Raw genomic sequence first — 27364 nt, 5'->3', positions numbered from 1 at the left:
TTTTAAAAGCCTCATTTTATTTTTCTCAAGGTGGAATAACTGTGACTCTTAGTGAGTAGACACACACTTCTCCCATAGACAAGCCATTTGAAAAATACAGGTCATAAAATAAACACCAGTCTAGAAAACAAACATATTTGTTTTAGGCCAGGAGGAGACAAAATCAGCATTAAGATTATTATTATTATTGTAGCTGATTTAATTCTTATCTGTTTATCTTCATTTCTGTCTCTGCTGCTGTGAGTCTTGTTTATTAGCTTCTCAGCCAGAAGACTATCCCGTAGGAAATTACTGTCAGCAGCCAGGAAGAGTATCAGCAATTCATCTTCAAGCACTGTCAACTTAATTCTAAAGTAATTTAGCTGCTTTGTAAGTCCGCGCTGAAGCACTGAGTTTACAAATTGATAAATCAAGCCATATTAATAAAGAAAACATATACCTCTTTTTCAAATATTCTGCTTTCCTAGAAGTTTGTTGTAAGCACAGACTTTAGTAATCGCATGTTCAATTACTAGACAAAAAGGGAAGGGAAATTACGAAGTTTATTCTGTACAAGGTTTAAAACAGAAATGCTATCTAACTACTGCCTATTCAGCCCTAATAAAAGCACACTGAACATCGAGAATGGTAGTGTGGTATGGCTGTATGTCCCTCTGAGCGAAGTGCTCAGAGGTTAAGGATCTTAAGGTCTAAAAGAAGTCCCAGTTAGAGAACAAGTTGGAAGCTTTCTGTGGGCCATCAGCAAAAGGTGTAGCAGTGCATAGAGCCCTGAGAGCACAGCAGTTCATGCTGGCACATCCCATGCCTGTGGCTCAGCCCACTGCCAAAACACACGAAGCACACTGCCCAGTGCATGGTTTATTGCCACAGGCAGAGAGAGGCCTCAGCACGCATTCAGATTCAGAGCTGCAACCAGCACTTACTGAATAGCAGCCACTTATGAGTCTAGGCAGACTATGAAAATCCTTGAATCAAATGTCCCCGAGGGAGTCAGAAATTAAAGATGATCTTCCACTTCGGGCTGGGGCATCCACTAGATCAATACTCAGCACAGAGAGCTTTCTGCTTGTCAGTGTGGGGTGGGTCGGCAGTCGGGGGAGCACTCCTGGTAACAAGCAAACCAACAGGCAGCATACCGAGTAACAGGAGAAAATGAAGGTGGCAATAAAGACCAGGAGGAAGGTATGGCAGTGAGGAGCCCTGTGATGCCTGAATTGGAAAGCGTTTTGCCTCTCAGCTTGAACTATTTAATTAAGGATTTTCACAGTAATTTTGAATAAGTTTAAAGAGCAATCATTTCAGTGCTCCGGCTCACTAATACTTCTTGCAGTCTAACTAAACAGCGAAGGTGGGAACTGAAGGAATTCAATGACATTGCATTAACAGTCACTGCTCTCTGCCTGTGCTGTGGGTCAGCGCTGCCATGCAGCTGCCCGTGTGGAGCTATGTGGTGGGGTACAGGGGATGTTCCAGGACCCTGGGACACAGATGCAGGCCTGGGGGGCACAGGCTGCAGGAGATGCTTTCTGTTATTTCCTATAGGGGCAGGGAGGGTAGGGCTGCTGGTTGTTGTAGGAGGGACAACAGGCACGGCTGAACTAGAAGGAGGGGAAAGGCTTAGGGATATAATGAGGAGGTGGGGGAAATGACATGGGAATGAAAGGGTGAGCGAGTATGTGAGATACCCGCTCATCTTGGCCTTATTCTGTTCAAAGCACTCCCTCGAAGGGTGGGTACAAGACTTGAACAGAGGGGATGGATGTCAAAATGTTTCCATAAAGAATATAGTGTAATAAATCAGAGAAAAGGGCAGAAAGGAGGAAAGGAGCAAATGGTAGGAGAATTATTTTTATTCTGAGTGAATGATTATGTCTCCTGGGTGATTACACATCAGGGAGGTGGTGTGTTGGGGACTATTCAGCTAGAGAGAAAGGAGCGTTCAAATTGCAGTCATTGAACTGTAGTGCATGCAAGGGTGTAAATAAGAAAGGATCAAATGGAGAACATCCAGCTGGATTCAGCACAACTGGGGCACTGCAATCTTTGGGTGTTAAGCCAGCTAACAAAGAGAGCTTTCACGGGAAGATACTTTGAATTCCTGCAAGTCAGTGAGATAGCCCATAAGGTAAGCAGCAAAGACTGTCAAAAATGATGGTGAACATGTTAACTTATAAGTACTGGGTCAAATACAGGACTGACAGTTTCTTCTGAGTTATCTGCCAAAACAGGGCAAGAAATATCTGCTGTAGTACGTGCACCTCTATAAATCATAACAGTGTACGGCTGGAGAAAGACAAGGGATAAAACACCAGCACCCTGTATGGTATGGGAAACTGCTCATCACAGACTGAACCTCTGATTAACCATCTGAGGCAAGCAGTGAGTCAGCTGTGGGAGCACAGGTGAAGGTAATTCAGTTGTGCTCCCAGAAGGGCTTGGCTTCACCTCTCTCAGATCTCATTTAAGGGCTGACCACCCCTAAGGTAGGTTCTCTTTTGGAGGTTGTTCTTTTGTGGAGTTTACTGTGAACCCTCAACATTGGTAAGCATTTTCTCTTTATCCTTTTATCACTGTAATTTTTCATACGAAACATCTGTATAATTTTTCTTTTTTTTTTTTTTTTTTTTTAATTGATGAACTTCAAATAAGTTATATTCAAGCTGTTATAGTTTCTGGAGCATTAAGAAAACACGTTGTGCAACACCCAGAACTCAGAAAAAATAGTTGTCCTGTTTCCTCAATAGCTCAGGAGATAGTTTTACACTCACTAGCACTTTTGGCTGCCAACTAGACCTTTATTATTCAAAGGACATCTGACTTTCAAATCTGAACTTTGATGCCCTGGAACTGTGGCATGGTCATTATATGCCAAAGATGGCAATATGTAAAGCCAGTGGCATTTCCGTGGCCTTAGGACTGCTAGGCACTGCCTTCTGTGTTCCATTTAGTGTGCACTGTATCATCCATCATATGGAAAAGATTCTTGAGCATCTAACACTAGACTGGGACCTGAAGTAATAAAAGATGGGTTTTAAATTCCTGGTGATATGACTCGGTATTCAAGCACTTATTTTTGTAATAATGAGCAGCATCAGTGGAAAATCACTGTTTTCCTCACTTCACTCAAAAATCAGGTAAAATAATATGGGGATTCCTGCATGAAATCCAAAAGCTCTGGGCTATTTTATGTATTGGCTTAGCATGCAGAGAGACACAGAGTATGGAGGCAGTAAGTCCCACCGCATGCCAATTCCCCACCTCCCTAGGCTGGCTTTCTGGTTGAAGTTAATGATTCATAAGATTCTGCGCTGATTTCACTGCTAGCCTTACATTTGCATAAGTAAAAGCTTATGCAGCTTCTGTGGGGAGATTCTTAGTGGAATTGCAGCACAAAACATTGGTATTATGTAATTATAGTAGTTCATAGCGACTTAAGTGAAATTGTTACTTTAAACTTGCTCTGAGTGTGCAGCAAACGAACTTTTGTACAGTGCACCTACAAAACAAATGAGTTAATCACAATATGTGCCATTTTTAATTTTTCTCTTTCATTTTTCTTTCAGTCATTCTCTCTTTGTAATTAGCATGAGAACTATCCTGCAGTCAGAGCTAGCCACCTGGAAAGTTTCATCTTGTAATGTGCAGCTTTTTTTTTGTGAATTATGAATGTGCGAAAAGAGACCTTTCTCCCTACACGCCCTCCCTTGCACAATTCAAATATGAATGAATACATTTTATTCGGTCTCTCCAAAAAGAGTAAAAAAAAAAACACAACAACCACATTTCAGCTGATAACAAGCATGAGAAATTTCAGATGAAAAATATTTTTAATTTTTTTTTAAGAATATTGTGAGCATGGGAGAACAGCAGGTTAAGATGCAAGGCTCAGTGCAGCCTTAGCTATAACAATTGCCAGCAAGCAAATACTATATATCCAAGCACTAAATCTTGCTTTGTGCTGCCCTGGTGCACAGTAGTGGGAAGAGAATAGAATAATAAAAGCTTGTCCCCTTATGCAAACAGCAGGGCATAGCTCTCAACAGAACACAAGGAGAAGGTGAACCTGCCTACTGTTCTGGCTCGCTAACCATATTCCCGAGGTCTGTGGGTTAGTTGTCACCTCTAGCTCCAGTCAGCCAGTAAATGTACTTCAAACAATAGCAAGGGGCACATTTTGTGTCTTTCCTGAAGAACGCTGTACCAATTCATTGCCTCCAAATATACTGTTCTATTAAAAAGTAAAGTATTTGAAGGAAGTTCGTATAAGCAATGTGGTGGTTTAACAGGTCAAAAAGGGAGTGGAAAAGCTGCGAGAAGTTTTCTGATTAACTGTGTCTTTAAAAAAATACAGGGCTCTGAGGAAGGTATTACATGCAAGCCCTTCCTTATCACCTTGCCTTTTGATTGAAGCGCCCACAGACTGCGGCTCATGCCAATACTGCTTTGAAAGTGGGTTTCCAAAAGAACTAAAAATTGCGATCAAATACATTTCCACATTGTGTTTTCTCTTGCTCCTAGTATTGCTTTGTTGATAAGCCCATCTCATATTTTCTACCCAGAAAATCACCTATTGCTAATAAAAATATATTAACTTACTATAGCTAAAGACTAACGAACAATTCAGCATCACCTTGTGGTTGCACATCTGTTATAACATCAACTGAAGGGATTTGCATGTAGCAAGCAGGACATGAAAAAAATTTTCCTGTTCTGCCAGGAGTTGCTCATTGCAAGTTGAGTTTGGCAGCCAGGGACCAAAATTGAGTTGTCAGCATCCTCTTGCATAGTGAAAAAAGTTGTTGCTTTCTTGTGCAGATGCGAGAGTTTCTGTGGGAAAACAGAATATAATCATGGTTCTGAATATCTCTGTGGATTGGTAATGTCTCTAATACATAGATCACTTGTGCAAATTCAGTCCCAGCTGGATGGGAAATTATTGAAAGTGGTTGTTGTTTGATTGATATAAAATGAGTTGTCAGCTTGATTCAGTGCCTCCAGGGCAGATGTCCGCAGTGTAATTGGCACCTGTCAGAAGCAAAGAATTCTTTGGTACGGAGTAACAACTACTCCTGCGACACCCCAAAACAGTGCTTGTGTGCCAGGGCACAGCAGGAAGGCAGGCAAACATAGCTTCTACTTTGGGGCAGGATCTTTTATGCTGTAAAGGCAGCGAGAGATTTGGCATGACACTCGGTGCAAGGTTTTCCTGGGCTCTGGCAAGAGGCTATCACTCAGCTCCCCTGCTGTTTGAGCAATGCTTTCCTTAAGAATTAGAGGAAAGCACATACATTTGGATATTTTTTAATGCTGTCACGGTCTGAGTATACAAATAAATAAATTTTTTATGTATTTACTTGCTATAAGGAATGTTGTGAGCAATTATATTTTCATACATCTTGAGCAGTTCTCCTGGGGACAATGACAGCCCCAGAACTAGGGAAATAAGAGAGTGTCTTCACTGAAAAAACATAGAGCAAAGAAACCAATGCTACTGGCAGTATTAACGTGTTTGCTGATGGTATCAGCAGCCTGTTGCTTACCACAGACTGGAACAGAACAGATTTTCTCTGTGAGTTCACTCTCCATCACCAGACTGCCAAGCTGGCCACCTCCACAGGGCTGCTGGTCTGGGAGGCACCAGCTGAAGGGCTGTCCATTAAAATTCATTTTACTGTCTTCATCTAGTGAATGGCTCAACTTTCCTTCTCTCCTTTCATCTCTGTTTCCTCCTTTAGATTATTTTTCATTATGCCTCCCCCCAACGTACACACACTTTCCCTTTTATCTCTATATGTATGCTATTCCAGCACTTGTCAGCCACAGCAGGAGGGACATGGTAGGACCAAACAATATGATCTGTTAGGTGGAAGAAAATATTATTATCAGCCGCCTTAGAACAATCATTTATCGTCATACTTTAAAGAGGTCTGCTATGTTATTTATTTTATTATTCTGTATTAGGTACATGATTTAATTTTACAGGCATTATTAATCACTAAAATACATTACTCTTTCAGCCAGGGATGTTAACATTTTAAATGCATTCATCTTGCTTCTTAAAACAGAAACAATGGGCCTTCTGCAGTGCCCTCCCTCCCCTTCAGTCAATAAATCCTTTCTATTGATTCAGGAAATAACTCTAAGCACTGTTTTATATTTTAAGTTCTACTAGCCACACTCAGCCATGTAATTTTGCCTAATAACAAATGGATCTTCTATTTTTTCCTGGTTACGACGCTTAGTTATCAAACTCAGCTTGGAAGTACCCGGTAGCAGAGCACACCTACCATGGCGGAGAGGCACCGCAAGAGAGTTCCTAAATGAATGTTATAATAAAATAAAGTATCTTTTAAAAGTACGTGTGCATGTGCACAAAAAGCAGCCTCATCAGGAGACAAATGATAAATGAAAAATCCATCAGTGCTACAGATTCCCTTGAGCCAGCCTGGATCAACAGACACAATGGATTTTTGATAAATAGTGGCTTTGCCATTGTTTATTCTCTCATGGAATACCCATTGCAAATCTCAGAGAGATAATTAGAGAATTATCATATTGCTTAACTAAGTAGTGCAGATTGTGTTATATTCTGTGTATCCCAACCCAGGGCAGTATCATTAGCATTGTTTAATTGCTGCAAATATAGTCATTCTATTTAATAAATTGTCTTCATTGTCAATATCTACGATTGACTATTTCTCTTCTCGTAATGTTGTTGGATGGGTTAGTTACCTGGTAATCTTACAGTTAATACATACCACAATGAGGCAAAATGTAAGAAAATGCAAAGGTCAAAAACATGTTTCTATTATGAAAAAAATGAATGATAATGACATAATTTTTTCAGCTCATCAGGTTCTTTGCTAAGTGCCTCGGTTATTGCCAGATCAGTAGTGTATAACAAAGAAGTGCTTTCTGTAGGCTGCTTCATTAGCCTGCCCTGTAGGACCTCACCTCAGACCTTTCACTAATCTGTTGGCCAGCTCAATAGCCTTGTTAGTTCTATTCACTTCTTCCTGGCAGCGGCTTTTCTCAGCTGTAGCTCTCAAAGGCAGTGGTTAAGGCAGCCAGAATTGTGTCTAGTTCCTTCAAATAAAAACAGTGAGATACAACTTGGGCATTGTAAGGACACGTAAAAATATTTCTGCTGTCCCATTTTATATTTCTGGAAGTTAAATTATCAGTGTAAGAAAGGTATAAACATCAACTGCTCTTCGAGCCTTTGTCTAAGTCATGCTCCAAAGGTGGATTTGGGAAAAGCTCTGGAAAATCATGGCTGGTCCTCTAATGTCCCTTGCTTGTTCACTGCAGCATTAAAAATGAAACTGCAAACTTGATCATGTATCAATCAGTAAAAAAGAAATGCCACCTTCTCCCACAGGATTTTGAAATGTAGCAAAGTATATTTCTTACCACAGTGATATTTGCTGTATGTAGGTGATCAAAAGCTCTCTGCAAAGATGTCCGTTCAGAAACTGAAGAGAATAGAAATTTTAAAGGTGATTGATAGATAAAACAGTTGAAAATGCACAAGTCAGTGTCCTTTGCTGACTTTCAATTAGACTGGTTTCCGAGTGCAGTGAGCCTTACTAAAAGCAGCCTGAAATCCCCAGACCTAGCAGCAGGTAGCTCTGCACCCAGTGCATTGTGGCACTGAGGCATGCATACAGTCCCACTGGGTTACAGCCCACATTGTCCCCAGGGAGGACCATCAGGGAGCACAGCATGGATGACTGGACAGGGACATACAACGTGGGGCAGCTGCAAAGGACCCCACACAGCAAATGAGTGGATATATGTGGACATGTGTGGAGGGAGCAGGCAGCCAACAAAACGGATGGGAAATGGTGGCTTTCCTGAGCAGCAGGTGCCTGTGCTTTTCCCCAGAGTAATGCTGAGTGACCTCATTGGAATGCCCTGCCTTAGGGACACGGAAGGAGCTGGGTGATGAGGCAGATAGTTGTTTTGCTGAGGTGGTTTGGAAGAACAGAGTGAATGTCAGAACAACCATTTGTAAGCAGCCCCAGGGCAGCCTATGCAGAAGGTGTAGCCTGTGGGGAGCAGGGAGGCAGAGCTGGGTCCACCACAGGTGTGCTGTGCCATGTTTCAGCTGTGGCCTCAGGTGACTGTGGAGGCTGTGCCATGGTCCAGCCATTTACCTGAAACTATCAAAAATGCTAGCATGTGATAAATTACTCAGGCAAATACCTCTGCTTTGTACAGGGATTCACACCAGAAAGATCTCAGACAGAAAAAGATATTATCAATAATTGAATTTTAAAGGTCTTAAAAATGAACAGAGTTTTCTGGGTGTTAATTTTCAGGTCCTTGGGCCCATCAGAATTGCAGTTCTACCTAAGATCTTGGTCTTCCACAGCAGCACATTCCCACAAAGCTTGCTGCTGTGTATTTACACTGCCTATACACAAATGATGACTGAAAAATGGGCAACAAGAGAGATCAAGGGCCTGGCATGAAACCCAAGGGAATGGAAAGAGAAAGAAAGGTGAAAAAAGTGACTTGCTGCACCAAGTGAGGCTGCTGCAGTTCCTGGGCAGGCAGCAAAACCTACCTGATGCTGCTTCGGCAGGTCCCGAAGAACCAGGAATGATTTCTCACTGTTTTGGCTCCACTGAGCCAGGCTGAAACACAGCACGGTGCCCTGTTCTCTGTTCACTGTTCAACAGCTTTTTGTCTTCTAGAAGGATAAAATAAAAACAAGCTATCTGGGGTGAAATAGAAGTAGACAACCAAGACATAAAAACCCATATATGTGTGGTTGAACTTTGAAAGGACAATTCCAGTTTATGCAGGGCAAAACCATGACCTGTGGGAGCCACTAGTGGCAGAGTGCAGCTGGACAGGAGCCATGTTGTGAGGCTGACACTGTACGCTCCTCCATAATTGTTTCCAAGGCTTTATCGTATGAAACAGTGCATGCCAGGAAATGCACGCTGCTCACTGTTGGGTACCACTCCTTCCCTCAATCTCCTTCTACCTCATTTGCAGTGTGTACACCTTACCTCATTCCCCTCCTCTGGCATGGTGTTTGTGGTGGGCATGGGCATGGGGGCTGTGTGGCTCTGCTCCCTTCCCAGGTGGAAGCCCAGAGCAATCGGGCCCTGTATGGACCACAGGCTAACGAATGAACCACATTTGTGACTTTCCATAAATAATGTGCTAAATGGATAAAAAGATACCATTTTTCCTTCTTTCCCCTGAGTTACTGATAACACGACAAGTTCCTTCCCTTACAGTTTGTGCATATAAATGTGATTAATGTGAAAAAAAAATAAAATTAAAGTGCCAAAATCTCTTTCTCTCTCTCTCTTTTTTTTAAAGCATTGCCCTTTTCAAAACAAGGGGAAATTCAGTATAGTTTCAGTGCCACAGTGATCAAACAGTGTCACATCACTATGGCAATTGCTGCCCAGGCCAGGAATACAGATCAGCTTTAATTGTGCAACGCCTTATTGCTGGTGCATGTCAATCAGAACCTATGAATTGAGAAAAATTTGCTCTGTTCATTCTGTTAAATGATGTATCCAATTAAACCTGTTAGAATTCATGATCTTCAGTCAAGGTTAAATGAAAGTAGTTACTCCTGTCAGCTAGGTGATTAAATGCTGCCTACATCAGGCACATTTATGTGCAAAATTAAAATTTTGGTATAAAGCATGAATCTTTATGCATGCCAGTTAATTATCTTGCGGTTCCTCCATTTATTAAATGCCCACTGCATTTCTTCTTAATCATCAGCTTCCTTTCAAAACTTATTTCATACTCTTCACTATACCAAATTTCAGCGTTTAAAATGAAAGCTGTTTCAATGAAAACTTCCTCTTTTCAAGGGTTTGGCTGTTGCTACAATACTGAAGATGGCCATTCACAGTTTCTGAGTCGTTATACAGAAGGCTGATCTGTGTTGTTTTGTTTAATCCACAGAGCACACAACAGAAACCCCTGAGCTGCTGCAGCCGGCCATCCCTTCCATCCCAGAGCCACCAGGGTCTGGCTGCAGTCAACCAATTTCAGGGCCCAGCAGGCAGTGGGGATCAGGACAGTGCCTGTGCTATTGAGAACAGTGGAAGAAGGACCAGGGGACAACAGGGCACAGGCACTAGGGCAAGCCCACAGCTCTGATGCCCATTCCCCTGCCAGCTACCACATTACAATATCACACTTTAATTAGAGGGAAAATAATATGTTGCATGCTTAAAATTGTATTCAGTTGCATATTTATATTTATAAGACACACTATGGGCAGGATTTAAATGCCATATGAATTGAGGAAGCAGAATACAGGTGTATTATAGTGATTTCTAGCTGAAACATTGCTGGAAATGCATACAAAGCAGAGCAGCACCAAATGCTAATTTAATACCCTAAGACAATGCTCCATGCTCATACAAGCACAATTTCAAATATTCTATGTGTGCATTTATCCCCTTTCATTATAAAAGGTATTAAGAACCTTTGTGACAAACACTCAACATAAAAAATATGTCATACCACTTCATGACTACTAATGAATAATATCATTTAAAACAGACTGGGAAATAAACTAGTATAACACATTCTACTAAACTAGTACTATAAATATGCACAAGGTTGTTATTAAAGATAAATGCACACAGTAATTTTCTACTTCTAGGCTTTACAGGTATAATTTTGAATCATACAATATTTTTTAACACACATCATACTGATGGGAGCCAACAGGAGCCTGACTGACAGTGGCTCCCCACAACCAATCTCTGATGTCTCCATCTCTCCTTGGGAACCCAGATTAATTACCTCATGCACGCAGGGACCGTCAGGACACAATGACGCTCAGGTCACAGCAGGCAGGCCCTGATCCTGTGGCAGTTCCACCTGTAGCATGGTGATCATACTTGCAGAGCTTGCCAGGTGCCCCGGAGCAGCAGCACATGACCCCCACCCCAATTCCTAGCAGGTGGCTCATTTTCTCTCTGGCACATGCACCTTCTGCTGCAGACAACAGAGAAAAACAGGTATTACTTTTCTTTACTGTTCAGCAACTATCATCTCAGTCCCTCTAGATACCTCAGCAAAAGAGGAATAAAGGAAATCTTCGCAGTCACAGATAACAATTCCTCCAGGATCTGGCAGAAGTGCTGCAGAGGGAAGGCAGCTAACAGTGAGACACTTCACAGGCTGTGAGGTGTCTGCTGTCAACCTGCTTCAGTCCGCCACTTGGACCATCTAGAACTTAGTGCCTATTTTCCTTTCTCCATGTGTTCTTTCACTGCTTCTCCAGAACCAGGTGCTAGTTGTGAACCCAGCATGCCTTAATGTCACCTCTGACACCTCCTGACACTGTCAGGACGATTTATTTCTGCTCAGAACAATGTCCCTTCCTTAAAACTGTGACTGTTAGGTTAGCATCCCATTGAGATGAGGGCAGAAAAGAGCTGCAGCTTCAGGTTGTGTCTAAAATTTTAAGGTAGGCAAGCTGCACTGATTTATCTTCAATATGCCATTTTATATCCGTAAGAGCAAAACATTTCTTTTTAGAGCCGATTAAATTTTGCAGAAACTGGCTGACATTGATAAGGCAAACACCACAGTCTGCTTAAACAGACTGAGAGCTGCACATCAGATGCCGCTTGGCCACGAGAATTTAAATGCACACATACACACGCATCTATTTGATTCCATAGGTAATTTTATCTCAGAGCACATATGAAGCAATGTATGAAGATAAAACAAAATTGGCATGGAATTACCTATTTTTAGTAGATAAATTTACAGAGAATTTGTGGTTTGGATTACAATTATTTTCAGAGAAAACTTACTTAGAAAGTAATTAAGCTTCTTTTATCTATTAATTCACATTATTTGTTTTGCATTCTGCTGCTAAAATGAAACCAAAAACTATGGAAGGATGGATTTTTATTTATTTTTTTGCTGGATCTTATAAATGAATAGAACAAGGGTTGTTAATGTTTGTCATATTCCTTATCAGTACACATGAATATCTTATCTGCTCATTTCCATTGCAAATGGAACATCAGAACGATCATTGCAAACTGAAACATACTGTACATTTCATTACTTCATTTCTTTGAAAATACTGACAAAAACAATCGATTGCTCGGATTCTTGTACGAAAGCTTTGCAACTCAATGAAAATTGAGTGAATAATGATGTCCATCCAAAATAAAGCTGGCATCATATTCCAGAGGGTCACTGCTATCCCCTTCTGTAACAAAGTTGGCCTATGGAGCCCTGAATCACAACAGGACACCTGTGCCAGGCACTGCACAACACAAACTGTGCAAGGCTCTGCACAAACGCAAGGTCACTTTCCTTCTGGCACACCTTTCCTCCACTCTCCTCACATTTAATGTAACAAAAAGAAGGCAGAGAGGAGACGTGACTCATTATAACCACATCAGTGAGCAAATACTGAAGAGGAAAAAAGTATTTGAGATAAAGAACAAACGTGTAAAATGGCTGCAAAGATATTCAGACTGACAGTTAGGAGGATTTTATCCATCTGAGCAGTGCAGTTCTGGAGCTGCATTCCTACAGCAGCTGCAGGGAGAAACCTCCATAGAGTTAGGGAGAAACTCACAGTTTGGGAAAGGGAGCTGAGGCTTTAGCTTTCTATTACTCTGTTTGTTGTATAGAGTACAACAATGTCTCATTCTCAATTGGCCCTACGGAGTTCCAAAATGTAATAATGAATTAAAAAATGCTGCGATAGAAAATGCCTAGCCCAAAGTGGGGCTTGTGTCATAGGAAACAGAATCAGAGGAAGAAAAAAGGTAGAAAAGCAGGGATTAGCTCAAAGCCCAGAATGGCATTTAAAGATACAGTAAAACTAAAACTGCTCAAGATGGAAGGAGAACTGGGGCTCTTGACAAAATGACGAGACTCTGTCAGCCAGAAACCAAAAACAACATGGCACAAATATGCAGGAATAAAAACATAGAGTATATAACAGGAAGGTAAACCACATCCTTCTGAACTGAGAGGAACCCACAACCATGTACACCTGGTCTTACTGCTAATGGGACAACAGGTCGTACCCTGAAAACCCTTACTTATGCAAGTAATCCCACTAAAATCAATTGTAACCCATGAATGTAATGACTGTTTCCTTGTCTCTGTTAGGGATTGCAAGGTCAGGTCCATTTTCTGTGCAATATTGGATGAATGCTAGAAAATCAATAGCTCTATTGAGACTTCTTCTTTTGGAGTAAAAATAAACCCGGACCATTTTAAGTTCAAATGTTCATTGTTCCTGGGTGTTTTTATAAATTCCTTCTGTAAGAAAAATGGTCAAATCAAAATGAAGTGAAATGCTCACCTTTTTGGTGTGTTTTACAGCTTGTTTTTATTATTACCTTTGTAATGCTGTAAAGGTCAAAGGCAATGTCACCATTTCTTTCTATTTGTTCTCCATCAGTTAAAATTGACATAAACTCAAGTTTGATGTTTAATAATTTTGCTTAAGCAGTTCCCTCTATTTAAATTACTTAGGGATGACTAGAGGAAAGAGAATGTCAGAGTCTGTTATTTCAGGAGTTTTGCTATATTATGAAAAATTGGTCGGTCAAGTTCAAAGGAACGAGTTTCTTTGTTTAATGAAAAGATTTTAGTACAGTTGTAGAAATAAAACTGACTGTCAAGTATTGCTTTGGTACCACGGAAAAATTTACTCAATTCTGTTCACATTACAAATTATTTTTGTACTTCAGCCATTGTGGAGCTCCTCCAACTATCATTTAGTTTTAAACACTTAAAGTTAGCTCGGTATGTTTATCCTTAGTTTGCTACTAACCTACAGTCACACCTACCGTGACTGTCCAGATTGACTTTTGATAATAAAATATGCCAACTCCCTGTTTTGTTTTGCCTTACACTGTACTTACGGCGAGTGACAGGGAAATCATGATTAATTCAAGGCATACAAATAACCTATTTTTTCTTATATCTTCAAGGTTTTCTGCAGTAACTGCGAGCCCTTGTTGGCTTGAATGAAAGTTTAAGACCTACTTCGTTAACATGGAGATGTGAAGTATTGTAGAGATGTGCAGCGGTCAGTTTAATGTCTGGCATGAAGAGTAGACTGTGCCAGAATTCAAACAGTGGCTACATAAGAGGAAACCTAGCAGAAAATAATGGCTAATTCCTTTAACCTTAGTTATTATCAAAAGACCTTAGAAATGTAAAGTCTGCCAATTAAGAAAAGGGGCTAATGAATAGGAATAGCTGTGCGTTCTCTCTCAGAGAGATATTTAAAATTTTTGAGAAAATAGATTCCAAATTCATTCTTCATTCACAGAAGGCTGGATCTGAAGCACTTGGTGATCCAGTTCTAATATATATATATGTGTGTGTGTGTGTGTGTATATATATATATATTTTTTATTATTATTTATTTATTTATTTATTTATTTTCCCCCGAAAGACCCTTTCAGTTTCAGCTTGAGGGGAATTTTGGATAAGCAAGAAATAAAACCGGTTTGGTGGCCAGGGTTGAGCTGAGGTGATTGTGTTGTTCCTAGGGCTCATACACAATTATGGGATTCCAGCACAGCTGGATTTACAGGTGTGCTGGGGAGAAAATCCATTGATGTATTCATTGTTCTTCCTCTTAACTCTTCACAGAGTGTTTTCCACATATCAGCCATTACTTCCACTCTTGCACCACTGAACAAGTGGTTGTAGTTTGACTATAATTGCTAACAACATTATTCACAAAGCAATATATAACAACAAACTGTTGTAACACACATTTTGCTAGTAGCATATACATGTCAGACACACCCTGCTTGCATAGTTTTCACAGCTGCATTGCTCACACAAATTTACTATTAGTATGCATGGGGATTGCTAGGTCATGGCCTGAACCAGTGATTGAGTACCAGGTGAGAAGGTGTGGCTAACCCAGGGAGCACAGGTGCAAGCAATGCACCTGAACAACCAGAAGGGGTGGACTTCTCACACTCATTTATGAGACAGTTGCCAAGTCAGCAGCACCTCTATTTACAGCCAGGATCCTTCTTAAAACTTTACCAGCCTTTGGAAATGGTAAGCTGGATTTTTTTTTTACTTTTTTTTTTTAATGTATCTCTTTCTAAACTAAATATTGACTTTACAAGTGTGCTCTCATCTTGGTAGAAGGTACTATCCATTACTCCACAAGCACAAAAACTGTAACTGCAAATCTGGGGGAACTATTGTGGCTATTAAACCTCACGCAAACGCAGCACAGTACTGCATGGTGATCTTTAGTGCCTTCATTGTGTTCCTTGCTTTGCTTGTTTGCCTGATTGCTATGTTGTTAACACACATGTGCACAAACAAACACCAAACCCAGAGTGCAACAGAGAGAGTAACACTATACAGTCTGCTTTTGAACCATTTGTGTGGGCTACAATGCAAGAATAAAAATGTTCAATTTCCTATAACAGTATAAAAATTAGGCAACAAAACAGGACAGAAACATACATATATCTTTTTGATGCTCTCATATGATAGGAGAGCAGATTGATAAAGGACAGAAGAAATGCTAAATATGCACCGTGACAAACAGTGAAAAATTAAGTATTGTAACTAACATTAATTACACTCTAGCAAGATGAATAGGGTCTTCATCATTAATGAGAATGTACACCTTTGTCTAAGTTTCACATCTACCTGTGATAAATGTGCTAATGGTGATAAAATACATCATAGTAACATTTGAATTAACAGCATACTAATAGATTGACATACAAGTATGAATAAAGCATTTAATCATAAATATTGTACCACACCCAACAGCAAATTTTCTTTTATGCTTACATCAAGGAAAATGGATAAACATTACAATCTTAATTTTTGTTTATTCTGAGAGAATCTAGCAGTATAATCCAATGCAATCTCAATATTTGTAGCCCATATTATTAGATACCTACACAGTATTTTGGGAGACATTCAGGCAGTTTAAATATACAATAAGGGGAATTTCTGAATAGAAAGGGTGGGGCTGGATCTCAGTGCACACTACCCACTGACTCTTGCCCATGTGGTAGGGGTGGAACATTCAAGCAATCTTCACGATGGGCTGACTCCAACACTTATTACAAGACAGACTTTAATTCATTCTTAATGAAAACCAAAGCAAGCTCCCTAGTCTTCAATTCTTATCCATATCATTAGGAACCTTTCTCTCCCATGTTTCCAAAGCCTTTGCCCCAGCAAAAAGACAATGGGCCATTGAGCCAGGCAAGAGAGTGAATGGCCAGGGCTGCCTCCTGCAACTGTGAGCACAGAGCTAATGGGGCTGCAGCCTTCACACCAACAGGAGCTGCAATGGGCAGGTGAAGAGTCATGCCCTAAGTTTCCATAGCAGCCCTACAGGGCAAGTCCTGGGGTGGAAAGGTTAGACCTCTTCTAAGAGACATTTCTTTGCTCACCCACTGAATGGCTCCCAGGCCTGGAAGCTGCTTCCATTAGATGAGGACATGGCTCACATGGCACACAGATCTCTGGCGAGGCTTAGAATACTTTAATTTACTGCCAGGCCTCACTGAGGCTGCTGAGTGAGTGATGCCCAGTCTGTGCAATAACTCAGAAAATCCTGAGACACAGCATCCAAGTTAGATACACAACTCAGGCACTTACCTTGCTGGCAGAAAAGCTCTGCAGGTCAGCGGGAACACAGGAGTCAAAGCAAAAATTGTGCTTGCTGCAATCCTTGTAATATAAGACAAGATGACCCAGAGTAGGTTTGCACGAAGGGAGGCTACAGCAGTATCTTGAAGAAAAGGGGTCCCCCATGCACAGAACAAGGTGCATGTGGCCAGAATTCTTCAAGTTTCCTTTTCTGTCTAAACTGTCATGAAATCTGAAAGTCTAGAAAAACAAATGTAGGTGTTTCAAACTGATTATATGTTTTAAGCTATTTCACACCAGCACAGGCAAGTCTAATACGGTATGACTCCACTGGTAGCCACCTTACTTATAATGAAAATGCGTATTTTATTCTTTATTGTGGTACATCAACTTAGTACTGTTTTCCTTCACATTCCAACTGGTAACACTTCTCATAATCTTTCTTTCACATAGTAATCTTTATAATTTCACATTTCTGAATGCTGAAAGTGCACTAATGCAAGTGGGAAGAGTTTCCTCTGCTATTTCACATGCTTAAGAAGATGTTATCGATTCATATGCTCTACTCTGAAAGTGCTTTGCAAAGGCCGTAAGTATTATTTTTTTCATTTTAGCAAGCAGGAAAATGGCACAAAGATTGCTGAAGGTCATGCTGCAGACCAGTGAAAGAACCAGGATTAAATTCAGTCCTTCTGGATCCCTGCACTGAGACCATTCTGCTGAGCTATTTCTGGAAGGTGAGTACACTTCAAATGGAGCATAGACATGATACACAACTCATTCTCACAGCATAAGTTATGTCATTTATAACATTTTTCTCTAGTAACTTTTTCTGGTTACAAGCAAAAAGTGTGTTCTACGCATTAACAAAAGGAGAGCTGAAAGAAGCAGAAATTTAAAATTTCAAGTTAAAGAAATTTATACAACTTTAACTCTTACCTGCTGAACTCTAGTGATGTTAATAACCCAAGCACTGTGTCCAGCAATAGCTGAAATCTTGATTGCACAAACTGAAAAAAGCTGAACTCTGGGTCACTTTTACGGTTCTAATAATAGCTGCAGAAATATGTTCCTTATCCAAATTAGTAGGATTTGGGGAAATCTGGATACCTTAAGAAAAAGATAAAAGTGTATGAAAAATTACTAATAATGTATTAAAATTTGAAGCTTGTTTCAATGTATGCCACAAAAAATAAACAAACAGCTTGATAAGTTGTAGGTCAGTGTGGAAAAGCAGCTTCTCTGTATCCAATATTTGGAGAGGTCATGATGACAGTATTTTATCCACATTACAGCTACAAAAACAAAGCAAATAGGATTAAAGGACAAAGTTTAGAGAACTACTCAAGGGCACTTAACAGAAATGCACAAAATGCTACATGTGCTAGAAGATGGTTCAAATCCACTTTAACCAACCATTTGGAATGTTAAATTAAATATTTCTTCAGTCGCTTAGCTGTTATTCTCCCAGAGCCTTCCCTTTACTGAAGTTCATTGAGAACACGAGTTTTTAGCAGTAAACTGCTCCCCCTTCTTACAGCCTATAGTGTTGAGTATCTTTAGTATTAGGCATGACTTTTTTATGCAGGCTTGTTCTCTGATCTCAGTAAGTCTCCTAGGTAATCCAGCAATTTGCTAGCAAGAGCCTCATAAAGAAAAATAACACAAAGCTTTCATTGTACATGCAAACTATGCAAATATGGTACATCTCAATAATGTATTTTGCAATCACAGTTTTAAATGTCTGTGATTCAGGGGATATTCTGGCTTATTCCAGGATATAGGGAACAATTCATCTCTGGGAGATGAGTATTATTTAATTTGACTAATGACTGATTTACTAACACAAACTCCACTTGAAACATGCAGTAATACTTCTCTTATTCACCAGGAACTGTTGTTTTTCTGAAACAGATCAGTAAGAAACCCAAGTCACAAAAATTTTAGATTCATTACTTTGCAGAAATGCAACTTTTAAATGTTTAATCTAAATGAGGCATTAACTGCTGCGGTTCAATCATAGCTGAATTTTAACAAACAATTTTATTTGTCTTATTCTGTTCATTGATCAGTAGATCAAATTGGGTCTTCCAAGTCATGGCATGAATAATCCTAATGATATAACCAACCACAAAACTGTTAATGATTAATAAGTCAGGATAAACTAAACTCTGCATGTGCAGTAATCAAGATATGATCTTCATACAAGATTTCCTGATGTTCTTTGGATTCCCATGTGGGATTCCTGCAGAAGGATGTGTGCAGCCCTACAGAGACCTTGTCTTAGAGCATTATGTAAGACAGAGAGCTGAAAAAACCATCTCTCTTTATAGATTTCAGCAGTTTTGTTTAAGAAAAAGAGGGAAAAATTGTGAGATATGAGGGCCACTTATTTGACATTCAATATCAGTGTGATGTGAATTTGTATTGCCACCAAAATTTCCAGTAACCATTTTCACTGGTAGAGTGGGTTTATATTCACCAAGATGCAGAGAGTGACATAACTGACATCTGGAGAGACCAAAATCTGAGCATGTGTTCTCTAAGTTTCAGCTAGTAATGACCAATATTACAAGACTGATTTTCCTTTGATTCAAGGGAACTGGAGCTATCTGGGAAGTGTGCAGTATCAGTATTTTTTTTTTTGCATCTGAATTATCAGCCATATTTTAATAATTGCTCTGTACTTGACAAGCTCCCCAAAGCAAAGAGAGGCAGAACTGGTTCTTCCCAACTCAGCACTACATTCTGCAGTAGAATACAACAGGAAGTCTGTCTTTCCCCTAACAAGTATTTTGAACTCTTTTTATTTGGACTTTCCAGCTATTTACCCTTAGATAACCAGGACTAGACAGTACATAACTGAAGAAGAGAGCAGAAACCAGGGGCAAGAACACAGCCCTGACACTGTTAGTCTGCTATGCTGTGATTGCAGTATTGCTGCTGGAGTCTGACACCACTCACAACAGCTGTTTGTTCACCCACCTGAAAGCATCCAGTGTGTCATCTAGTCTTGCTCTCAGCCCAACCTGTCTGCAGGAGTTGTGCAGTGACACTGGTGTTGGCAATCAGAAAAGAAACCAACAGCATTTTTCCTCCCATGAAAACTGAAAATGTTGGCCTTCAGGGATGTGCAGCATAAAGAAAACTCTTTATCTTCTAGGAAATTTTATACAGGTACTTAAAAGATACAATTAGTAAAACAAGATTTTTCTCTTTGCTGATAACAGCTATTGACAGGGATGTTACTCTGTTTTGTATCTCATAATAGTTGCTACAGATTGACTCAGGACTAGGACCTTATATAGTGAGTAGGATTCAATCTACTCATGCTATCCCACGAAGTAAGGCAATTAAAAACAATTGCTGGTGCTTAATTGGGCCTCAGAGCTTTCAGGAGTTGCAAAGGCTGAAAGTCTGAAGTGAAACCTTTGGTGCCTGCCACTATCAACTACACAAAATTCATCAGCATGATAAGTGTTTCCCTCACACAGTATCAATAGCTGTCTTTCTCATGTGGTATGAAATTAATCCTTCCCTTGAAGCAGCTTTCTCTTGGTCACTGTATCTTATTTCTTGGTGACAAATGGACAGGATATGCAATGGGGGATTTCAGCACAGAAGAGACAGGGCAGTGTAAAGAGGCACACTTCAAACCTCCTGCTACCTCTTCGGGATGTCAGCACTGCTGTAACCTGCTGCTCGGCAGAATGCTGAAAGTTAATATTTCCCAAGCCTCAAGCAGAACAAACAGGAGCTTTTTTTCTCCTTTCATACATGGGCATTATTGGGAATGGCAGCCTCCAAGGCACACCAAGAACAGGGTGTGCTGCTGGGCAAGTGTTAGTGCTTCATCCTCTGCCTGTCTGCCTGGGGCTGCCTGATGTCATCTTGTCCAAATGGGTCTGATAATGACAGCCCTCAAGAGCTGCACTACATTAATAGTACATATCAGACTGAAATTTCTGAGGCATCTTGGGAGAAAAATCTTCTGTGGCACTCATACGGGTAATCTGGGTTTTTGACATACTCCTTGGAGCCTTTATGTTTGTATGTAAAAATATACTGACATTTAAGAAGTGCACGCTTTGGCAATGTTTAAATACGCTGCATTTTGCTGTAATAAAATGGCAAAGGGGCGTGCAATTAACTTGGGAACACTTCTGGAATTTCACAAGCTCCTGCCATTTCTGTGATCTTTGATATTTTCCCGAAATATCACTAGAAAACCTATGCCTAGCAATAAAATCTCATTTAGCTGAATTGCTCAAATAAATCATATTTCTTACACGTGCACACACCACTAAATCAATTACCTTTTTTTAGGTACATCTTTGTAGCTTTCCAGCCTCGGTCCTCTGGGCTATTCCCCCTGGGAGACATGAGGCCTTGTGGTGCTATGTTCCATTTGTTATAGCTTGAGCTATAACAGTTCTGTCAGGTTTACCTAAAACCCGCCAAGGAGATAACAAAGCTCAGTTGTAAGAAGTACAGATCCAAAACTTACAAGCTATGGGGAAAAAAAAACTAATAATAATTAAAAAATATTAAGAACAGAGTTGGCTTTGGCAAGGTCATCCAAAGATTCTTGCTGCTGTTCAGCTGCTTCTGCTTGATAATCAAAGACCCTGGGAAATGTCACAGTTCCATTTGTGCTCCCAGTGCGGTCATGCTGCATGGCAAACTATGACTGGGAGTAAATGTATTTACAGCCCAATGAAACCAATCTACTTGCTTACAACCTAGTCCAGCTCAAGAAATCCCTCAACTTCAAATTCAATTGCACAGGTGCAAATGACAGCTTATTTAACACTTGATTTAAATTTCAGGGTTTTACGAATTAAATAAGCTTATTATATATTCCAGACTTCTAGCTCTGAAGGATACCATTCCTACATGAAAGCTGCAAGGTTTCTGAGTAGTCTATGCAGTTAAATAGAAATGTAATTTTGACATCCTGAAATTTAAGTGTTATCACTCCAGAAAAAAATTGAGGCATACAAAGCGTCAGTCACAAATATGATGAATTTGTATATTTGCAAATGAACAGGCTATTTGTTAATTCAATCAGGCAAGCACGTGAAATCCGTAACATATTGCATTCTTTAATATTTTGCATCTCTTATTTCCATTAACAGTCAATGAATACTCAATCTGAAAGCAGAGAAGTGCTATGAGGATGGCTGTCACCAGCATCAGTAAGTAATTCTAACAAATGTCTGGTATTTCAATCAAATGGAATGCATATGCTGGACAGAATGAAGCAGAGTTGGTTCTCGACCAGATACTGTGCCAAATCACTTGGATTTATGCCCAGTGGCAATTGTGCAGTAGCTGGAAGTTGGATGCACATCCCTCATTGTGAGAATGGTCATACTAAAAAGGGTTGAATTAAATCAATGCAAAGCTGCTTTCAGTCAGATGTGAAGGCTAACAGAAATGTGTTCAGGGTTCAAAGCAGAGGAGCAGACAGTGACACTTGTTACTAAACACTAGCTGGCAAACATGACACAAAGACAAGACCTGAGACAGCAATCTCCATGTTGATGGGATCTGTATCAGTGATGAAGGAAGTCAGTAAGCAACCATTTTCCTCATCTTGGTAGCTCAGGCAAAATCAAGAGGAGGGGTAGAAAGGTGGCACCTCACTGCAGAGAAGCGATAATAAGCTCTACTCTATGCTTTACTCTTAATGAAGGAGGAGAAGACAATGCCGGGGTCTTTGGACAAATACATATAATAGTAATGGGTAGCGAATCTTCATTAAGTCAGTCCAAATAAATAGGCTTTCACCATGCAATGTTTGCTTTATTTACATTGCTCACCTGGTGCTTTACTGGGGATAAAATCCAAGGCTCCCCCTGACCTCGAGCCTCTGTCATAGAAGTAGAGTTGCCATTGTATCTGTTTCTAGCAGTAGAAAGAGATTATCTTTTTTGGTAACTTAAAAATAAACGTGGATTCACAGGCATTCAAACAGCAGAAAATCATGGGATCTACCCATCTGAAACACTGTACAAACCTTGTAGCCACAGACAGCTTTGAACTCAGAGCCGCTCACTTTTGCTGCTGAGCTGAGCCATCATCACTTCCCAGACAGTGAACAGCTGGGCAACAGAGTTTGAGAATGAAAGCATTTGTCCCTTGAGTCCCCCTTCCAGGAGGATTGAACTTGAACAATACCAGTATGAATGAATATATTACCACAAATACATAAATATGTATATATTAATATTATATTTAGGTATATATGTATGCTGGTAGACTGATATTACCATTGTAAGAGACATCAGCTCAGTTTCACAGTATGTGGGTGCTAATAGACATATGTAGATTACCAAGTATTTCAACGCACTATCCTATTTTGTCAGTCCGTGCCTTGGTGTCTTTGTTTTCAGGTCAAGTTCTCTCTTTCAAACAGCAAACTTAGTCCTCAGATCTTCCACCTAAATTATTACAGAAGAGAATTGGTAATTAAGTTTTAACAAGATTTAAATGATATTAAAAACAGACAGTTAAGAGGAGACACAGCCTTGGGCTTTGTTGTAAATTTGTATAATTATTTTTAGTCCTCTGGAGAATGCATAATTGTGCTCCTGTATTTATAAAAATACTGCCCTTGAGGCACCAAAACAAATTTTATAGTCCACTGATTTGCATATTAATGTTACTCTTGTGGTGTCAAACATACTCCTTAGCAAATAAATGTTCATGACAATTTTCAGAATGTCTAAAGTATTTTATAGTGTTCTAAACTTGTATTATTTAATTTTTAAAAAAATATATGGTCAAATAACAAATGAAGAAAACAATACAGGAATAAACATTTACTATGAGAACCATTGGGGAGAAATGAAGCAGATGAACTAAACAAAACATAACAGATTTCTAACAGTTTTTACTTAAAACAGCTTGTGTAAGCTAGTAAGTGCTAAGATTTACAGTCTGATCCAAAGTTCTTATTTAGCTGAAGACTTGTAACAGTTCAATTCTATATGTTTGCCTTCCTACAAAATCATAATCACTGTGGAAGATCCTTCTCTTGCACAGATGTACTGAGATACTTTTCAGATTGAGAGTAAATCTCCAAGATAAACTTGATACATCCCCAGATTATAACTAGAGGCTGAAATTGCAGTGGCCAAAATTTGTATTACCAGTAGCAAATATTCTGTTTTAATGGTGGAAGATCATGGACACAGAGTCCTCTCATGGATGTAGACTCATCTCTTTTGGGTTGCTACATATAAGAAATAGTAGTTAGGTAATGACTTCCTGCTCTCATTTCTGAATCTACCCTATAAAATACTAGTAGATACAGACTTGGTTTTATTACTTATCTCTCTTGAAGTTTGACATTTTTAAGAGGCATTTTCAAAGTCAGGAGTTCTACCCACAGTGCTATGAATGCTTTCTCTACTTCTTTAGACAATAGCATAATAGTGATGACATTGAACTAAGTAAGGATTCAGTCTGGTTACATATAAACATACATACATACATATATATATACACATGCAGAGAAAAATCTTACTAGCAGACATATAAAAGACAAAAAAATCAATGGGAGATTTCTTTGTGCGTGCAAGGAAAAATTACAATCATCATTCCATAACAAATTCTATATTGTTATCAAGATAGATCCATTGGCCTTACAGTTTATCTCCACATGGAGCTAATGTATTGTCAGCTGAAATAAAGCATTATTATCAGTGCAATAATGATCACTGTAATAATACTATGCAATTACGTGGATAAGAAACTTATTTTCCAAGTTTATAATGAGAGCTGAGCACAAATTTTGTGATTTTCCACGCACAAAGCAGAGATGAGATGCTTGTTGTGTGCCAAAACTTAAAAGAGAAAGTCATATCTCAGTGTCTAACAGTAGGAGGAAAGCTGAATTTAACAAAAATGATTGTGTGTCAGTTGGCTCATGGCAACACTTGTTAAGCCATAAATGAGCTGACTGCATGTTCAGAACTATAATTTCAATGAAGTTTCATTCAAGGAGATATCAGTAGTTATCATTTAACTGTTAAAAAGAAGGTGTAATGGGGAATGTACACCAGACATTCTTCACTGGTTGCGTGCAAGCATAACTCTCAACATGTTATCTTCTGCCCTACGTATCCTGTAGCAAGAAGTTCTTAAGAAAAAACAAAAATATCTCAAAAATTAACGTGAAATGAAAGATGAACTGCCAAAGCTGAGTAAAATGTTTCTGTGATATTTCAAGGTTGATTGCCAATCAGGTATATAATCTTGGGGATGAAATGAGGTGGTCTGAGAAAATAAGCACAGAAAATTCTTGTTTCTTTTTTTATAATGCAGAAATCCTTGGTGGGTTATTAAGATCATTTGCACTTGGAATTTTATACCCACAATCAACTGCAGGAAATAAATTTCAGATGTGATTCAGTGGAACTTGCCCTTGCAAAGTGCTAAGCTTCAGCTTTAATGTGAAAGGCAGGAGTTGATAATACCCAGTTCCTTGGAATACTGAAGATGAAGAGAACAAGTGATGGCATTGGCAATAGATGAGATCTGAGCACACAGTCATGCTGGCAAAGTCATAGTACTTGACTCTATATTTACACTAGGCTTATGGAATCTGTGAAAGGATAAGCTGTGAAACTACCCAACTCAATATGAAGTCTGCTAGGAAAAGCTACTCTTCAAAAATCTTGTATTAATTTTGAGCCAGCAGCATGAGTAGTATTCATATAGATCATTGTGCATACAACGTTGGAATGTTTTTGACTCAGAATCATACACCACAAAACCACATTTAATGTCTTGCAGTACCATGATTTATACTGTCTGACTACAGAAAGAAATGCACACTTATTCATAGGGAAATATGCTATTGTCTGCAGCATAAGCCTCCCAAAGCTAAAGAATAGAGTTTGAGGGTTTGAGAGTTTAACTTTGGGGCTTTGCCAGTGACATAATGAGCTTTACACATGCAACTTTATGGCATACTCTATAAAACAAACAAACAAACAAAGAACTCTACAAACAGAAGTGTTTGGAAGAACTACCAGAAGAGATGTAGTTAACAGCTTTAAAAAAAAAACCATATCCTTTTTCAGCTTTCTTCTTTTGCATCTCTTGTATTCCTCCCAAGCATAGTTTGATAGATTGTGATTTGTTTCAGATAGAGCTTGGGTGTCGTGTGACTGTAGTGATTTCATTCTGCCAGTATGTGATGCTTACTCCATCAACAGTCATACATGCCAAGGCAGTGAAGTGGTTGATGGTCCTGAGGCTAAAAGCAAATTCATGGGAAATGTTACTTTTACTCACACACAAGCCTGCTTTATCAAGGAGGCAGTCTGGCAGGCAAATGTTTAAAATTGCTACCTGTTCCAATAATTCTCTTTTTAATTTACGTTCAAAACAGTGGACAAGTTATTGTTTGCCCTGATCCTGTGCATGGCAGAAGAAGGAGGAACAGAGAGAGGATGAAGAGTTAGCCAAAGGAGACTTCCTCCCCTTCAGTCAATCCACAAGAAAAGTTAATCACAACTGCAATGCACTTGACCAGCCCATTTTGCACCCATGGGGCACAATAGTACCATCAAGGGCAAAGGGAAAGAGCACTGTCAAGAGATGGGCTCAGTCCACTGAAACAGCAGCATCCAAGTGGCTCTAACAGTGCTCCAAACTGAGGAGGAATCCCAGCTCTTTGAATCTCTTGAGACAATATATCAGCTCTATCCCTTGTCCTGGGTTGCTTGCTTTGTGAACTGTTTCGTTGTAAGAGAGAGCAAAACTGCTGCTGGTGTTATCTTTGATCTGCACAAAAGCAGAATCTCAAAGAGGCACAGGAAATCAGATTACGCACAACAGTGTCTGGGTACCCATCTAGGCACACTGTTAATGTAATACTGCAGTAAGCTGATTTATTACCAACATCTTGTTCCAGGAGTTTGCAGCCCTGTGTAGTACTTTGAATGCCTCATTATACAGAATCTGCACCTCTGGACTCCTTCTTTTCTGGTAAGTGTCATTTTGAAGTAATACATTATCAGTTTCCATAGTCCAGTGATGCATTACCAGAATACATCAAAAAACAGCTGGCTCAGTCTCTCAATCCTTGGCGTCCAGCAACAGCTGACTATGATGATGTATTACATGAACTCTTCAGTCTATCATTGTAATAGATCAAAACAAGGTACTGGTCTGAAGGTGTATTACTCAAAGGAAAGCAAAACTGAGTGAACCTGTCCAGGAGTGGGATACAGGTTTAATTATGGAACAGAAGTTACAGTACACTGCTCAGGGAAGGTTTGTTAGCTTCGAATTTTTGGTGCGCTGATAAAATACAATTTACATTCATATAGATGATATTGCAAGAGAAGGTCAAAGTGTTACTCAGTTTGGAGACAAACACTTTAACAGCCGCTTTTGTCAAAAAAGCAGAAATGTGTTGTGCAACAGAGAGATTGTATGTGTTATGTTTGAGCCAGGTGGTATCTGAGTTCAATTGACAGACACACGCACCTCCTCCCAATTTCCTTATGGAAAAAAAAGTCAGACAAGTACCTGAGTAGCAGTGTAGTAACTGAAAGAGCATGTGAGTTCTCACTGCTGCTTCTTTCAGAGGAACTCTCAGCAGGCTGCAGACGATGCTGTGAGTCTGAAGAAAAGCATCAGTACAGAAGAGGACCTGAAGCACTGGTGGGGAAACAGCTGGAGCTGGAAAAAGAAGATTAGAAATGGA

General features: G+C 39.7%; 2 long non-coding RNA genes across 2 annotated transcripts; one reads left to right on the top strand and one right to left on the bottom strand.

The window, feature by feature from the left end:
* Nucleotides 1–10226: 10226 nt before the first annotated feature.
* On the bottom strand, nt 10227–27285 carry LOC107316723. Its single transcript, XR_004308005.1, has 7 exons — nt 27187–27285; nt 22974–23081; nt 22461–22545; nt 20952–21082; nt 17575–17745; nt 16645–16875; nt 10227–10992 (listed from the first exon to the last, which is right to left on the bottom strand). It is a non-coding gene; the product is annotated as an uncharacterized LOC107316723 (long non-coding RNA).
* LOC107316722 lies at nt 14907–27336 on the top strand. The gene is made up of 5 exons (XR_004308004.1): nt 14907–15066; nt 17250–17372; nt 21774–21833; nt 26567–26640; nt 27245–27336. It is a non-coding gene; the product is annotated as an uncharacterized LOC107316722 (long non-coding RNA).
* The last annotated feature ends 28 nt before the right edge of the window (nt 27337–27364 follow it).

Source organism: Coturnix japonica, chromosome 7, assembly GCF_001577835.2.
Source record: "Coturnix japonica isolate 7356 chromosome 7, Coturnix japonica 2.1, whole genome shotgun sequence".
NCBI lineage: Eukaryota > Metazoa > Chordata > Aves > Galliformes > Phasianidae > Coturnix > Coturnix japonica.
Note: the sequence above shows the minus strand (reverse complement) of the source record. Positions and strands in the feature narration are given on the sequence as shown.